The following is a 16,555-nucleotide window of genomic DNA, read 5'->3' as shown; positions in this document are numbered from 1 at the left end:
GCCAATTGCAAGTCATATTGTACTGACAACTGCATGCAGGATGAAGCTAAGTGTGCAAGGAGTTATATAAAAAGTAACTGTGTGTGTGTTTTTTGCATGTGTACGTGCGTGCGTGCATGCATGCTTGCACAATGCACAGAGCCAAAGCGTGTTTTCTTCAGATAGTCAAGCTATATAAAGTGTGAGTACTTCCAGGGCAACTTTTAACATCGTGCACCAATGTTTCATTTATGAACAGTGCAAAGTCACTGAGAATGAAGAAGGTCAGGCGATGGCTCGAGTTGTCTTGCAAGGAGCTTGGAGTGTGTTAAGTTGGAGCATTAATGAGCGTAATGAGGAGGACGAAGAGGAAAGAAGCTCCATTAGCAAGCAATTAGGAAATTTCTTACGACAGATCGATGCCGGATTGGACAATCCTTTTGTACTGACAGCAGCACAATCCCAGCTAATTCATCTTTAGGTGTGTTCACTGTGTACTCTCCCAAAATCTGTCACATTATATGTGTTAATCATGAATAAATCATGCGATGCAAGGCTGCAACTCATTATTATTATTATCAATTCATCACCATCTGTTTTCTCGATTGTTGTGTCAGGAAATAGTGAAATATATTTTCTGATTTCCAGTCCAAAGGGACGTCTTTAAATTGCTTGTTTTGTCCGATCAACAGTCCAAAACACAAAAATATTCGTTCTATGATGGCGTGACGAAGAACCAAAGGCGGAGAAGTTTGGTATTTTTTCTTGAAACATTCCACAAAAGTGGCAATAATTCTTATGAGTCAATGAATCGACCAGTTGTTTCAGCTCTAATGTGATAATAAATTTGAGGCTTTGAGACTGAAATCTTTGGATCACATGCCCACCAATGTGCCACAGATTGCGGACAGACCAATATCACTCAGTTTTACATGCAAAAAAAACCTGCACACTGTTATCTCCTGCTTTTAATGGAACCTCCTGCTGACTTGTGATGATGCATTCTGAAAACACGCACACTTCAGAGTTACTTCAGGCTGATTGTGAAGTTTTACACAATCGTCTCTTCTCTTCATCCATTCTGAGATTCATGCACTCCGCGGTGTGAAATCACAGCGAGCAGAAAGTTGTCTCTCTCGCCTCAAGTCCCCCGAGCTGAAATACCTTTGATTGGACTAGATTACCCTAAAGCACTTAAGTCATTACATCAACCCATGAAGGCAAGACTGAGGATGAACACTTCTCTGTTTATTGCAGACTCAGCTGACACGTTAGAATGAATAAACGGAGCAGGAAATGACCTTTACGTTTTCTGTGTGTATTTCACGCCCCTCCGTCCACCGCTTAACTTCCACGCCCTCACATGCTAAGAGGGGTCGTCAGCTCCACGAGCATGCGGGTCACTCTGCAGCTGAGCTCTTAAAAAGAAGAAAAAAGTGTAAAGTGGTGAGAATTGGCAGGGGGAGGTGGGTTTTGTGCTACAGGCTGTCAGCATTGTCATAATGTAGGCTAACGCATCTTGGGAGAGCTCCTCGCCTTTTGTGCAAATTCAGCCAGTCTGGGTAAAGATCTTGAGGGGTTTTACAAGATTTAATGTCCCGCGTTGAGTGTGTGTGCGTGTGCGTCGTCTATTCAAAAAAGGAAGGTTGGACAAATTTATTTTCACCCCCAGCTGTAACATGTAGCCAGGCCATTGGCAGAAACGCTCCTTTAAATGGCCTCAGTCCTGAGGCTGTGTCTCTGGAGCTCGACAGCATCTTGTTTAAGACAGAATTCAAATTAGGAACTGAAAATGTGTGTCAATAAAGGTCAATGCAGAACTGCCCCGGTGACTCAGATCCCCCCTCTGCTGCTCCCTTGATTTTCCTTTGAAAGTCACAGTCTGACAGATGCTGACTAATATTAGGGTTCAGCGGCATAGTAGAGTCTAAACTAGATTTTAATTTCAGGTCAAGCAAAAAAAAAAAAAAAGAAAGAAGAAGGGTGACACACTGACAGATGATATAAAATGTTAGAGATCACAATGTCCCAGATCTTGAGCTTACTTGTTTGGCCAAATAAGCAAATATATTTAATTTGCTGTGATATAAAACAGAGAAAATCCTCACACTGGAGAAGCTGCAACCATGGGATGTGCGGCAGTTTCCCTTGATTAATGGCTTGAATGACTGCTGAATTATCTGGTTCATTCTTCCAGTCAAAATTTTCCCCGCACTCGCATTAATATCTGGCAATCCATCCAATTGATGTTGAGACATTTATCATTGCACATGAAGACCCGAACCTACTGGCTGTATATGAAAAGCCACAATAATCGTATTTACTGATGAAATGTCATAAATGTCAGAGAACGGGGGATTATAATTTATTCTGATGGACATGTGTATGTGCGACTATAGATATTACCTCGGCCGAACCCTGTGATGGATTACGTTAGCGGGGAGCAACAGTCTGAATCAAAGCTGCACTATGTGAGATATGAAGCGTTTGTTGAGATGTGCCCAGCGCTCGATGTTTTTGGAGCTGTGCGTTCTTGCTGACTGGAGCATGTGGTGGCTGAGCAGGGGAGGCCTGCGCCAGCTGGCTCCACTGCTTCCTCTGATAGGGAGGCCTGACATATGATGCAGCAAAAAAAAAAAAAACAACCTGACTACCTCCAGCAACCACCATCTTTGTTGCTAAATAGGGATGGGCATTTCTTCCTGATGCCGTGAGATGAATTCGGCCAGAAAGTTGCAGCCACGCTCCTCCGACTGAGACTCTTTATCTCTCGCGGAGTGGCTGTGCTTGTGCAAGAGGTCCCTGCCGAGCAATGCATCGCTGTGATCCAGTGTTTGTTCTTAGTGTTTTAAAGAACCCAATGAAAAGACAGCGAGGGTTCACTATCCGTGCTTTAAATACACTGTTGACTGGATTCCTTAAACCTAAGTTACATGACACTTGGTCGATGCTCTCCAGAGGATGAATCCTCAGGACTTTGGCTATCGAGTGACTTTTCCTCAAGCGCCACCAGAGGGTCAACGCTTGTGGTTCAGAAAGTCCTGACGTCTATTGGAAGGATTGCTGTGATTTATGGCGCCGATATTGATGTTTCCCTAAAGATAGATTAACTTTGATGATCCTCCGGCTTTTCATTTAGCACCATCAGTGGGTCAAAATTGAAGTTTCTGCAGTGCTTTGTCTTCTGACCAAGTACCTGCAGAAGGAGTGCATTGTGGATTGTGAGCTTGTTAGCAAGTTGAAGATTTGTATAAATTTGTTTTAATGTCAATATATTTCCTGCTAATTGGTACTTTACGCATGCAACTATTTAAGATAGTAACCATTTGAGATGTTGCTAAATATTAGCATGTTAACACTGTCATTATATGCACGCTAATGTTAGCAAGTATCTCAAATAACTTTTCTTGACTTAACTAACTGGCAGAATCAGCTGCCTGTGTTAAGTAACTCACTTTCTAAGAAAGACCACAAGTAAAAAGTGAAATATTTAGAGATGTGAGCCTGTTTCGATGCTAATCTTTGCATTTAGGTTAAAGCATCACTGTTCCTCACCAAGCCACAAGCTTGGCAGGAGCCTGCGATGCTAGCAGCCTGTCAAAATACATCAATTAATCCATTATCTAATATAGGCTAATATATCTATCCTATTAAGACAATTACCACAGTTTCAATAACTACTGTCTTCTTTGCAAATGTGTCTTTTATATGTTAAATACATCCTTTCATCCTGATGCTTTCTTGATGGAGGCGTTAACAAATAACAATTTTCATTAAATCATTTCCACATATTTCCGAATAATTGTTCTTCCATAATAGTTTGAGCAGTGGTGTGAACAACTGCAAGAAATTGATCCCTGTTTTTGAGAGGAATATGAATTGATCGATTTTGAAAGGGAAAAAGTACAATTTGAAAGCAATAGATTGGCCTTTTCAGCAAAGGCAACTGTAAGAATAAAGCACTCTGCCACTTCTTTTAAATGCATATATTTGGATTCCTGGGATGTTGAAGGAAAAAGGCATCATACAGGGGGAAAGGCCTTGTGTCAACACAGCGAGTTTGTGCTACATCAGTTGGACAAAAACTCTGCTGCATGGTTCATCGAGGAGACGACTTCTGTGATGTGAAGGCAGGGGTTACATAGCAACAGCACTTCGTGCAGGAAGTTACAAACAATGACTGATCACAACAGACACAGAGATTTTTTTCAGTCAGTAACCATTTGCACTCACATTTAAGAAAAATACTGAGGGAGAGTAAACCAAGAGAAAGACGCCTGAACCGTCCCAGCTAAATAAGGATGGGGTTTTCAGTGTTGGACTGTCGACTACCTTGGCGACCTTTTATCTAGCACCACCGTATGATGAGGTTTTCTGTTTTGAGTGAAAAATCTGGATAGCTCTTGGATGGAATGCCATGAAATTTGGTGGAGATTTTCGAGGTTCTGGAGGTGAACCTTCCTCTGTGATCTGATGCATTTCCAATGGGATATGTGGGTTGACCAAATCCTACAGATATACAGTTTATGGAGTGTATTTTAGCCTAGAAAGTACGTTTTGATGCAAATCTGTAAAGATTTGGAGCCACAGAGGACTGTTGATCCCCTGATTGATCCCTCGTCAGGTCATAATTTCCCTTTGTTTAGACTAAATACCTGCAAAAGTGATGACACTCACCACTCTCAGCTGTACTTTGTGTTTGGTGCTCATTTGCACATTGCACATTTCACAATGGTGAAAACGTGACCTGCTGATCATCGCCATGCTAACATGTTAGCCCATCATGTTTGTTTTACAGGCCGTACCTGTCTCATTCTGACATGCTGAAAGTAAAAAAGAAGATTCTTTGCTGCAAGAAATCCAGAAGTGAAGAGTAAAACATTCATGCTGTCCAGGTGAACTTTTGGAGTCAGTTTCCACTTCCGGCTTCATGCTGTGAGGCTCCTGCTCCGAGATGGTGCACCGTTTCCTTACTCGTTGCTGCTCTCCGAAAATCCCCTCCACTCCACGCACACGCTCACACGCTTCCACATGCACAGCCGCACACGCCGCTGCCCCTCGCTCTCCTACGCACACACAAATACTCACACTGACACACACACACACACACAGAGCGTGGATTTGTTTTCTCTGTGATGAGAGGGATTATGGGATAAAGGAGGCGAGGCCACGCCAGTTTAGTTCAGTTTGGACCAAAGCTGCTCTCGGCAGCAGCACAATGACAAACACAGATGAATGCCTGGCTACACACTGGAGCTGTGCGCAGCCGTTTACGCCATGGCCTCTGTGTATTTTGAGCTCAAGAGCCTCTGATTGGGATTCTGGAGTGGCGGTGGATCTGTTTTTCCTCTGGATGACTGAAGATCAGCAGAGACACGAGCGTCTGACTGAAACCTGCGGAAGGCAACAGCGTCGAGAGGAGTGCTGAAACGGATCCATTGCTTCTGAGGATGACTTGAATATCAGCTGTTTTTGTTTGGGTTTCTTCGCATTTGGTGTTTATGGGATCGTTTCCCTTCGGCACGACAACGGCTCGGCAGGATGACTGAGAGTGTCTGACACTCGTTTCACACTTTCCATCGAAGGACAGTTTTCTTTTTCACACGCTGCGAGCTATGACATGACTGACTGATGTATTCGACCCATCAGCAGCACAAAATGGGAATCGATCGGCTAGATTCTTACGGCGATGACGTCCTCATCTAGTATGCATTTTGTTCTATTTTAACAGTTTCTTTCACGTATGACTCAGTCAACTGGGGCCTTGACTCTTTTCAATGGTAAAGGCCCAAGAGGTGGAACTGTGATGTGATGTAAAGCACACACTGGAGAATATGCTGCCTGACAGAGTGTTACTCTCAGTTTTGGTACTGAAACGCCATTTATCTTTCCATTGTTTCTGCAGCCATGCATCAGCTCGCTATCACAGATTTCAGGTCAGGACAGTAAAGTCGTCCTCCTGGTTTATGGCTGCGGGAGGAAGTGTTCTCGGAAATAAATCAAACATGAGAATGAAGTGCATGGCTGCTTGAATTCGGCAGCATTTCTCCGGCTTAATGATCTTTAGTTGCATTTGTGATGATTTCTGTGGATGTGGGCGCCTTATGGTCTGCTAGATTAGTCACTGTAGCATGTGAGCCACTGGACACTTTTAATGAAGCACAGTTGATTTAGGAGGATGCTCTGTTCGGTTCTCTTTGTGGAACTCTTTGGTCCAATTCCCTCTGAGGTGAAGCTGCTCTCTTCTCCTATCTCCCCCCTCTGACTCTCTCCCATCCCCACTCTCCTGACATGCTCAATGACACTGTTTGCGTAATCTGCTGTAACCGAATCAGCTGTCACATCAGTGCTTTTCCTCACCGCACGCGTACAATTTTGCAGACCAACCACTGCAGCTCTGCCCGTGCATGTAGCCATTGATTGCCTATCTACGGACCTGATGAGCTGTTATTTGACTGCGGTCGATTGCACTAAGCAGTGCTATCTCACACTGCAAGCCACGCAGAGAGACAAGTCGTCACACTAATTGGACTGAGAGGAATCAAACCAAGAGTGTTTTTATCCAGACTTCCTTTAATTATCTTCCCCAGCACACACATATACAACACAGCAAAACACATGTCTGCTCATAAATGGTTAAAAGTTGATTTTCCCGTCCTTTCTGTTTCAGCCATAAGAACAAAATGTCGGGCTGGCCGCCCCCTGGCCCAGGCTCCTGGGGTGGACTGCAGGGGCCTCCATACAGCTGGGACAGCATGAACAGCACCAGGGAGGGACGGGACTGCCTCACCACGTATGTACAGTGTGATCATAAACACGAGCATGCGTGTGCTTAAATGTTTGGGTGATGCACAGATTTATATGTATATATAACAGTGAATTGTCTTCAGAGGGTGGACTTTTAAAGGATTCCAGTATTATATTTATCAAACTTCAAAGAATTACACTTAAAGATACACAATGCAGGAATTGTTGGTGTTGCAGCCCAGAAACGTCTCTATTACAGCAAAATAAGAAAATGCAAGCAGAGCAGGTTACTTTTTTATGAGCCTGTATGTTGTTTTAGAGAAAAATCTTGCAAAGTAGACCTTTAAAAATGCTCCCATGGTTATTAACATGTGAAATTAAGATCGATCTGATATATTTATAATGTCGCAATATATAAGAGATGAAATAGTAGAAAATTGGACAGACAATGAGGATGCATGAAAAGTGACTGCAAACAAAACTCGATTTGTTCTTGTTGTTTTCACCCCTGATAGATGATAAAAAAAAGAACAACTGGTGTAACAGCCTATCAAATTTTAAATTCAATGCAAATAAAAAGCTCAGACCATTCTATCCTTAATTGAACTGCTTTAGTTCATGTATTATTCATCATGACCAATAATATATTGTGCAATTACACACAAAACAGTCCATCTAGTATCTGCCCTTTAAGAGATCTCTAGAGCGCTCTTAAATTTTATGTCATAAATCTGTTAAAGCGTGCAAGTATTATGTAAAGGAGTCAGAACAACTTATCAGTCTGCAAGTTAGTTGGTTTGGAATTGGTGGAGTAGATCTACCCACCTCCTACTCTATTGTCATTGGATAGATTAAGTGCCAGGTTAATGTAGTTTGGTAGCTAATTGAGTGCAAATGGAAGCAAATAAGAGATGTACAAAGCATGAAAAATAGACTTTGTGAATCTGGAGTGTGTACAGTGTGAATGGATATAAACAGAGCCATTGTGTACTGTTAGATACGGGTTAGAGCTAAATACAGGCGAGTTAAATAGAGATCAGACTGTGGAAATACAGTCAGCATGCAGTCCTTAGTAGCAGCAGTGGTAGTGCAGATTCCCAAAATGATCACTCTTAATCATGTGCACTTGTACGAGCCAGACTTGTGATATGGTCTCACCCGCCCCTTCTTCCCTGCATGCACAAAAAGTAGCCATTGTTCAGGTGATTTTGCATTCTACCTGTGCACGCAGCGCCTGCTGTTTGTGTAAATCTGTCCTGCAGGAAGCAACTTTCAGCTCTGTAAACATGCAAGTCCTCCCATGCACGGCAAACAGAAAGTTGTGCACGGTGACTCAGAGTTGCCGCTTGAGTCGAGTCGCTCCTAAAGCATGATGTATGTTGTTGATTCCTGGCATCCCTTTCTGCCAAGACTGTGGACACAATGGGTATATTGGCCGTGTCGAAAAACCTAATGAACTGTCTGCAAAGTGTCCACTGCTGCTTGCCACAGATGTGCGAGCCAGTTAACTTGCACTGACATAGTGTGTTTCAATGCACAGATGGCTTTGCGTGATGGCAAAAATATACTCTACTATATACTATACTCTTGTTGTCCCCGCACTTTTGTCTCTTGCCTTTTCTCTCCCCTTCGCCACGCCCCTGTTAAATTCTCCCCCTCCTCCCCTCTGACGGGGGAGAGTCATGACGAGGAAGACGGCTCTGGTTATGTGGCTTTGTTCCCAGAGGAAAGCTGTTGACTTTAGAGGAGGCGACACAGATTGAGTATCACCATTGGATTTCTGTGAGACAGGGAAAGAAAGAGGACAGAGTGAGTGAAGCCAATTATTGATTTCCAGTAACTATATTGGACAGATAACTTCCCCAACCTTACATAATGTACTCTGGCAGGTTTTTGAAGGCTGTTCCCGACTCAAGCGTCAATGTATTTGAAATCTGGTGGGCGAGTAGATTCTCTGATATAAATTTATTCATATAATTTATATAAATTTAATTAAGACATTGTACCTTTTTCTGTCTGGAATTTCAACTGAGAAGCTGTCAGTAGATAATACCAGACTGGAGTGTCTTTTTACATCACATTAAATTCATTTTGCAGGCGCTTTTATCCAAAGTGACTTTCAATAAGTGCATTAAAAGAGCTAGATATAGTACATCCCAGTACATCCCATCCGAATAAACAAGTGCTTTTTTGGAAGCCCTCAGTACAAACACTTGGAGGGACTTTTTTTTTGTTTTCTTTTTTGAGAATGTCACGACATGCTTAGTGAGACGTACTGTCTGAAAAGGTGGGCTTTCAGCCTCCCAGAAAAAGCTGAGCGACCACAGATCCCTTGGAGTGACAGGTTGGCCAATCATCCAAAGGTGCAACAGTTGTGCCGGAGTGTTTGGTTTTAGTGGTAGTTCCAGTCTTGCACTGGGTCTGAACTGCAACAGGGAGCCAGCGTAGTGACTGGAGAAGCGGAGCGGTGCAGGAAAACTTGGTTCGGCTCAACACCAGATGGCCAGCAGCCTTCTGGACCGCTGCGGCGCCTGGCGATGAGGGGTTTGCTGAAGTCCAGGCAGGAGATGACGGGAGCCTGAATGAGCACCTGGGTTACCTCCCTGGTGAGGAAGGGGGCAAATCCGCCCCACACCACTGCATCCCTTCCGCTGAAGCACCTCAATCTGATACTTGAACAGGTTGAGCGGTGGTGTCTTCACGTCCAAATTAGGGCAGAGACAAGTTTGGGCACAGCCATAACTGAGGTCAAAAATCCTGCAAATCCAATTTTTTTTTTTATAAAGCAGTTCTTGTCATTTATTTGCAACATAACCTATATTTACTAGAGATAGAGACAAATCAATTGCTCATTGGAAACAGAATCGAAAATGTTAAACAATTCTCTTATATGTACAATTTAAGCATGTAAACAAGGTCTTTTAAGCTTGTTATATAATGCTAACATGCTACTCTTTGCCCTGGACTGTATTACATGTAGATTCATGGTAGTTATCCACTGAAGCCCTTTGAAACTTGCTCATGATAAAGGCATAAAGCGTAGAAATACATGAAATGAAACCTGACCTCAGTGACACGAACATCATGTTCATATGCACTTATTTTGCATCAGCAAATTTGTTTTACAATTTGATTCTCCGGGACATGTAATGCCTACTGCCCACGATTTTCAGTTTGTTACTCCAAAAATATTTGTCAGAAAAAAGTGGAGGCTTTTACAGTACGGACACTCGGTTAAAAGATCTGTGATTGATTTTGGTCATGGTTAAATGATACAAACCTCCACAGATACTGCTTATAGGAGACAAGACCAACACATGGAACACTGCATTCCCATTCATCCAGGAAGACCACAGCTTGACCTTTGGTATTCAGCTTTCCGCTGACCCCCCGACATCCGAGCCCTGCCCTCCCGCGGGATTAAACTCCACCGACCCTGACAAGGGGGATGAGCCTGCATCACATATTGGAACATGCTTCATTACAGACCGATTTAGTTTAAGATTTCTGCGCCATATGTACAATACAGATCAATGCCATAATGAGAGAGAGGATGAGAAAGCGCAAGAGGGAGGGAAGGTGGGGAGGTGGGGCAGAGATTGAGACTGATCCAGATTGGTTGGAGATAAAGTCGCGGATGGTTGGAACATGCTTCATCATCAGGGCAGATTTAGGCAAAGCTGCAGGTACATAACTGGATGAATATCCATGGGTAGAGCCCAACTGGTCATGCAAAATCTGAAAACAATCTAACCTGATAGAACGAATGAGAGAAATTAGTTCAGTCAAGTCCTGCAGTTGCACACAACTCAGCAGCGCCTGCAAACATCAGTGAGGATGTGAAGGTTAGGACGGATGAGGCAGGAAATTCAGCGTCCATGCTCTTTCCTTGTGGGCACAAGAGGCAGACAATGATGGAGTGGACGTTGGCCAGGTAACAGCAGACACCCTGTACCGGGCATAATGTGCAGAGAGGAGCAACAGCTGCCAAGGGAGCTTTTTAAGCTGCGAAAGAGGGAGGAAGAGCGGAATAGAGACAGAGAGAGAAGGAGTTAACCCCTCTGAAAGCCTATATCACCTCTTAATTAACAGGCACTCTGCATTCTCCGTGTCCTGGTCGAGACGGACGTCTGCGGTTCGGCAGGCAGGAAGGTTTAATTTAATATGGTGCATTTGCATTTTACTGACGCTCTCATCCTGAGTGACTCGCAGCGGAGCAAAGAAAAGGACAATGTTCCACCAGTGTTAACCCACATTAATCAGAGAAACTGACAGCATGGGCTGTGTGAAATCAACACGCTGAAATGATGGGACAAGCTTCAAGGGAACAAAATGCAACGCTCAGCTGGAAACTTCCTCGCTCTGGCCATGCCATGCATCGCGGTTGAAATATCACTTCATCCGCCTGAGCATACGGCCGGTTTGTGAATCGCACGCGCGTGGTTAAATTAGATCGCAATCAACAGCAGATGATAAAAAGAGAGCAGACCTTTACAGAGCACATATAAGAATATACCTTTCCACATTAAAAATGAAGAATTGGGACCTTGTTGAAAGATCAGTACGCTTTTGTTTGGTGTAGTCTGCAGGCTTTTATATGGATGTATGAGGCAAGTTGGTTCCAGATTGCAAATCCGAGGCTTTTTCTGAATGCAGGACCTGTGCTCTCTTACCTGATTTATGAACCGCTGATCAGATAGCTCAAATCATTCATTTGAAATTTAATGTTATCTCTCAGAGCTAAAGCGTATTTCTGCTGTAGGGATGACTGCATTGATTGGATTTTAAATGCGCGCCACATCATGTTCTTTAACAGCCCCCCCTTTTAAGAAGCAGGACCGCTTTGACCCCTGTGATGAAACTATTTGCTGACTCATTTTCAGTCGCTCGAGGCTGCAAACTGCCTGAGATGTGTTTTTGCCATGCAGTCACCTCGCTCCTCTTCTCCTGTGCTCTCCAGCCAAGTGTCCCAGAGCAGCTCCCTGGAGGAGGTTCACCTGGATGGGCTCCCCCCGGCCCCTCGTCTGGTGGAGATGAGACGGGACCCAGTCCTGGGCTTCGGCTTTGTGGCGGGCAGCGAGAAACCGGTTGTGGTCCGCTCTGTCACGCCAGGTGGGTGTTATTCTCTGCTGGCTGGTGATAGTGTCTTTTCTGAGGTTAACACAAGGAGTCATATTGGCCGTAGCTTTGTTTCCTTCTGTTATTTTAAATGGTGTCACTAAACATGCAAGCACATGCTTTTAATGTGTTAAATTTTGCCTTACTTCCTGTGTAAACCCATGGTGATATTAATCACTTCCAGCTGTGTGTACTGTAACTTTATTTATTTGCCCCCTATTTTTGATTCATCACTTAAAGTTGCGTTTTCACATCGTTATACTGGCGTCAATAAACGAACAAACTAATTACATATTTCCCATAATGTTAGCAAGATAGCCAGTGGTACATTTTTATTGTTTCAGCTCATTCCCAGCTCAGGTCATGCTCATTTGCCATCTTTACCACGTCGTGACCGAGTATCCTCAGTTTGGTTTCACGCATGTTTTGCTTTAATTTGGACCTGATGCGAGAAAAACTGACAGGAAATAGAACAAAACAAGCCCCGCGAGCTTAGTAAGCCCTCATCGCTCTACAATCTGAGTTGGCATGTTGAACGACTGCACTGAACAATTTCATTAGTTCCTCCTCGCTGTTCGACGAGCGCTAATCAGTGCAAACAGTTGCTACAATGATTGTCAAGCAGGAAACCATGCGGACGGCTGGCTCCTCCAGCCTGTGATTGCACAAGGATGTAGTACTGATCCCATGTGAGAAGGAAAATTAGCGCAAATTAATGTTCTTTTTTTGGGGGGGGAGAATTGTTTATTTTGGTTGATTGGCTGATTTCCAAATCACTGTCATTGCTTCCAGACCCCGATCAGCTGTCAGCGCCAGTGACTGCACAGACACACACAAGTGATTAGACATCTTAGTAATCAATGAGTGCTGAATTCCAAGCAGACAATTGAACTAATGAATATTCCATTTAGAGTTGCTGGCCAAGAAAGGGAATATATATGCTTGAGGACGCCGCAGTTTATTAATGCTCACGCTTATTGGATGCGTCAGGGGGCAGACACGCCCAAACAAAGTCGATCTTTTTGCAAATGACCTGCACGCTGACGCGCTCGCAGCGTCCGTTCAGCCGTTCTGGCGCTGCTCCGTTCATTTTGTGTGTCTGTGTGTGTGCGTGTGCGTGTGCGCAGGTGGTCCATCCGAGGGGAAGCTGTTGCCAGGCGATGAGATCATCATGATCAACGACGAACCCGTCAGCTCGGCTCCACGAGAACGAGTCATCGACCTCGTCAGGTGGACGCAAAAACCTTGTGATCTGTCAGGATAGTAACAGTTCAGTTCAGATTAATCAGGTGGTCTGATCTCTCACCCAAACCCTGTCCTGAAGGTTATTGATCATCTAAAATTTAAAGGGCCAAAAACACTGCTCTAATGGTATTCAGCCACATGCATAGTTTGGGTTTTATTAGTCCAGATTTTGAGATATGCCTCTGTGAGATTTCTGCCTCCACCCTAAAACAATGGCGGTGAGTGGAATTAATTTTTGGTGCTCACGGTCGTAAAAAAAAAAAAAAAAACGACATAAAAAATTCAACAGCAACATTTTTTCTCAGAAATAATGTTATTCTGGGTGATCCACAGGCCTCCCCGTCAACATGTTTTAAGGCGACGCAGGCTCATAGCTGAAAACTTCAAATCTCAGCACATTGAAACGCATCTGTCCGTATGGGTGGACGGCTGCGTGCGTGGTGAATGAGAATGATTAAACCCTTTAAACCTGTCATAAGCTGTAAAATCCAATTCTTGAGCCTGAGGCATGTGCAGTTTTGAAACATGATGCGGTTTTTTGTGATTCATTTGAGGCTCTCCTGGACTGCATTTGTCATTTTTAAAAAGTAAATTCGATTAAATGGCAGGTTTAATGCTGACAATAGCGAAAAGGAAGAAAGTCACAATGAGACAAAGTCATTATCATTCATTTGCTTTTAAGATCTTTCAAAAAAGGCTCTAATTTAGCAAAACTGTGAAACTAATCAAGTCCTTGCCAAGTTTCAGTCATGCTTTCCACCCATCTGTATAATGCCTACTTAGTACAGTTCTGCTCAGTGCACAAACACACACACAAACAAAATTCAGAATTAATAAGAAGAAAGACAAATATCAAGCTCTTTGCTTCAATGCACAGTTTCCCGTGACTGAAATCATGTTTTGGTGAGCCAGAAATGCCATCACACGTTTTTTCAGTGGGAAACTGAGTGTGTTTGTGTGTGCGCGCTCTTCTGCCTTTAACTGCGTCTGCTTGTAAGTGCCGATTGCCGGAGGCGTCTCATTCCATTTCAGCCAAGCTAATCAAGTCGCAGTTGCTTATCTGCATTGTCGTCTGCTGCGATTGTTGTTCTGGGATGATTTTGCTGACTCTGTGATTTGCTGTCGTCTCGCTTCAGGAGCTGCAAAGAATCCATCGTGTTGACTGTTGTCCAACCTTATCCGGTGAGCAGATCAGCTTTTGCAAAATAATTGTTTGGTCTTTTTTTTAATTCCTCGGAATTAATATCTCGACCCTGTGAACCACTTAACACTCTGTTCACACAATGCAGGTTGTGTTTTTAAAAATGGATCCTCCAGACTGTACACCTCCACTGCAGTCCCAAAAGTATCAGCAACTACACCTTTGCACTGGGTAACATGTTCTTTCAAACACTGGAGTTTTCAGTCTAATCACAGACTCAGTTTTGAAACTTAACTTTTAAGCTAACATGGATGAGAAGTCCTTAAAGTGCCCAGCAAATATTGAGATTTGAACATTTCCGTGGCAACGCCAGCTGATGACGAAGATCGTGTGATGTGAGCGAAAGCTCCAGCACGGTTTCTGCAAACGGTCGACCTCGAGGTGAGAATGTTTGGTCAACTGGCGTCTCCGAGGTGAAGAATGAAACTCGGCTTTTGCTTGTCTTGAGTCGATCCTGTTGTAAATGCAAACAAGAGGACCAACTGTGTGTTCATCCACCGCTAAAAATAGTCCCCAACAAATGCACTGTCAGTCCTCTTTAAGCAGCATTTGCTTAAAATGACTGTGCCCAGCTAGTTTAGGAAATTAATATGGACCATTGCAGACCTTTTTATAAAAAATGCAACTTCATATTTGCACCAGTTTTTCAAGATTTACTGAGAGATTAACGAATGTTATTTTCTACTTCCATGCCACAACATTTAAAGGCACTTTTTACTCCACTGCAGCTAATAAATCTGGATATATTGTGTTTTCATATCTCCATTAAGTTATCCAGCAATATATACAGGTTTAAAGCCCTTTTAAAGCTGCAACATAAAAGTGATGCCCAAATTGATGCACCACTAATTATAATTCCTAATTATCCATTCTGCATTTTGCTTCTTGAAGCACATATTGCAGCAAGATTTTGAATGCACAACTTTATTGTTGATTTCACTTCAGGATCTTTTCATGGGATTTGTCGACACTCAGAAAAATGTGGAGAAACTGCAGCCTTTTCCTTTGAAGGGGAGGAAATGATGATCTTGTATTTCTCCGACTGAATGTATTCATCCTGCTCCATACTCCTCTTAAGTTTGTGTTGCACTGCACCAGGGTTGTGTTTCTGCTTCTGTACAAATGAAAATATTTTGCTCACTTGTAATCTCCCAATCTCAGGAAATAAGATGTTATTGTGTTAATGTTTTATTGATTTTACAATGCTACATGAGCTAATGTGCTGGAAACCTGTTTTTTTTTCTCCCCCGTCTTGATTTGTGCATGTGTTTGTGCTTCTCTTTATCTCTCTCTCCCTCTCTCTCTCCATCTGTGTGTCTCTTTCTTCCTCTTTTCCCTCTCCTCTCTCTCTCTCTCTCTCTCTGCTTGGACGCTTGCCTTCAGTCCCCTAAATCAGCGTTCATCAGTGCAGCCAAAAAAGCCATGCTCAAGTCCAATCCGGTCAAAGTGCGCTTTGCAGAGGAGGTCATTATAAACGGCCAGGTTCCAGTCAGTTCTACCACACTCACACACACACATACACACACACTTATGTATGACCTATATAAGCAATGCCAGATGGTTGCCACTTACCACGTAAGACAAGCAGTTCAGTGAATGCCAGACAGATTAGACAATCACAAAAATGTGGTATGACATGACATTTTCATGAATTCCTTTCACGTGTCAAAGCTCGTTTGACTTCTGTTGAAGCCGCGACATGCGCACAGAATGAAAGGACTGATCGTATGCCTCTTTTGCAGAACCCGGTGAAGGACAATTCTCTTCTGTTCATGCCAAATGTCCTGAAGGTCTACCTGGAGAACGGGCAGACAAAGTCTTTCCGCTTTGACTGCAGTACCTCGATCAAGGTGTGTGTGTGTTTGAGATTTCGACCTTGGGAGAGAGGACATCTTGGCCTGACTGTCAAAAGGCTGTTTGACAGTTAAGATATTGTTTTAAGGGCTTTTTGATGTCATGGCTAAAGTTAAGGTGAGGGGCGATGGAATGCATTATGTCAGTGAGTGTCTTCACAGGGATAGAAGTACAAAGATGAGTGCGTGTGCATATGTGTGTGTGTGTTTTCCACCCCATACTCGACAAAATTAGCAGTCCCCGCAGCATCTATAATTACAAAGGGAGAAATTCATTTAGAGAGCAAATGAGTGCGTCTTGGTGCACGCACACAGACCATGAAATTCAATCACTTTTTGAGTTCCATTTGTTTGAGCACCCCATTTATTCAGGCAAGGTGGCAAAGAGCATATTTAAATTATTATTTTTTTG

The 16,555-nt window shown here is 43.3% G+C and overlaps 1 pseudogene; it reads left to right on the top strand.

Moving 5' to 3' along the window:
* The window catches only part of LOC121627115, a 70,623-nt pseudogene that overhangs the window by 40,291 nt on the left and 13,777 nt on the right, over nt 1–16,555 (top strand).

This window comes from Chelmon rostratus, chromosome 24, assembly GCF_017976325.1.
Source record: "Chelmon rostratus isolate fCheRos1 chromosome 24, fCheRos1.pri, whole genome shotgun sequence".
In the NCBI taxonomy this organism is placed as follows: Eukaryota; Metazoa; Chordata; class Actinopteri; order Chaetodontiformes; family Chaetodontidae; genus Chelmon; species Chelmon rostratus.
Note: the sequence above shows the minus strand (reverse complement) of the source record. Positions and strands in the feature narration are given on the sequence as shown.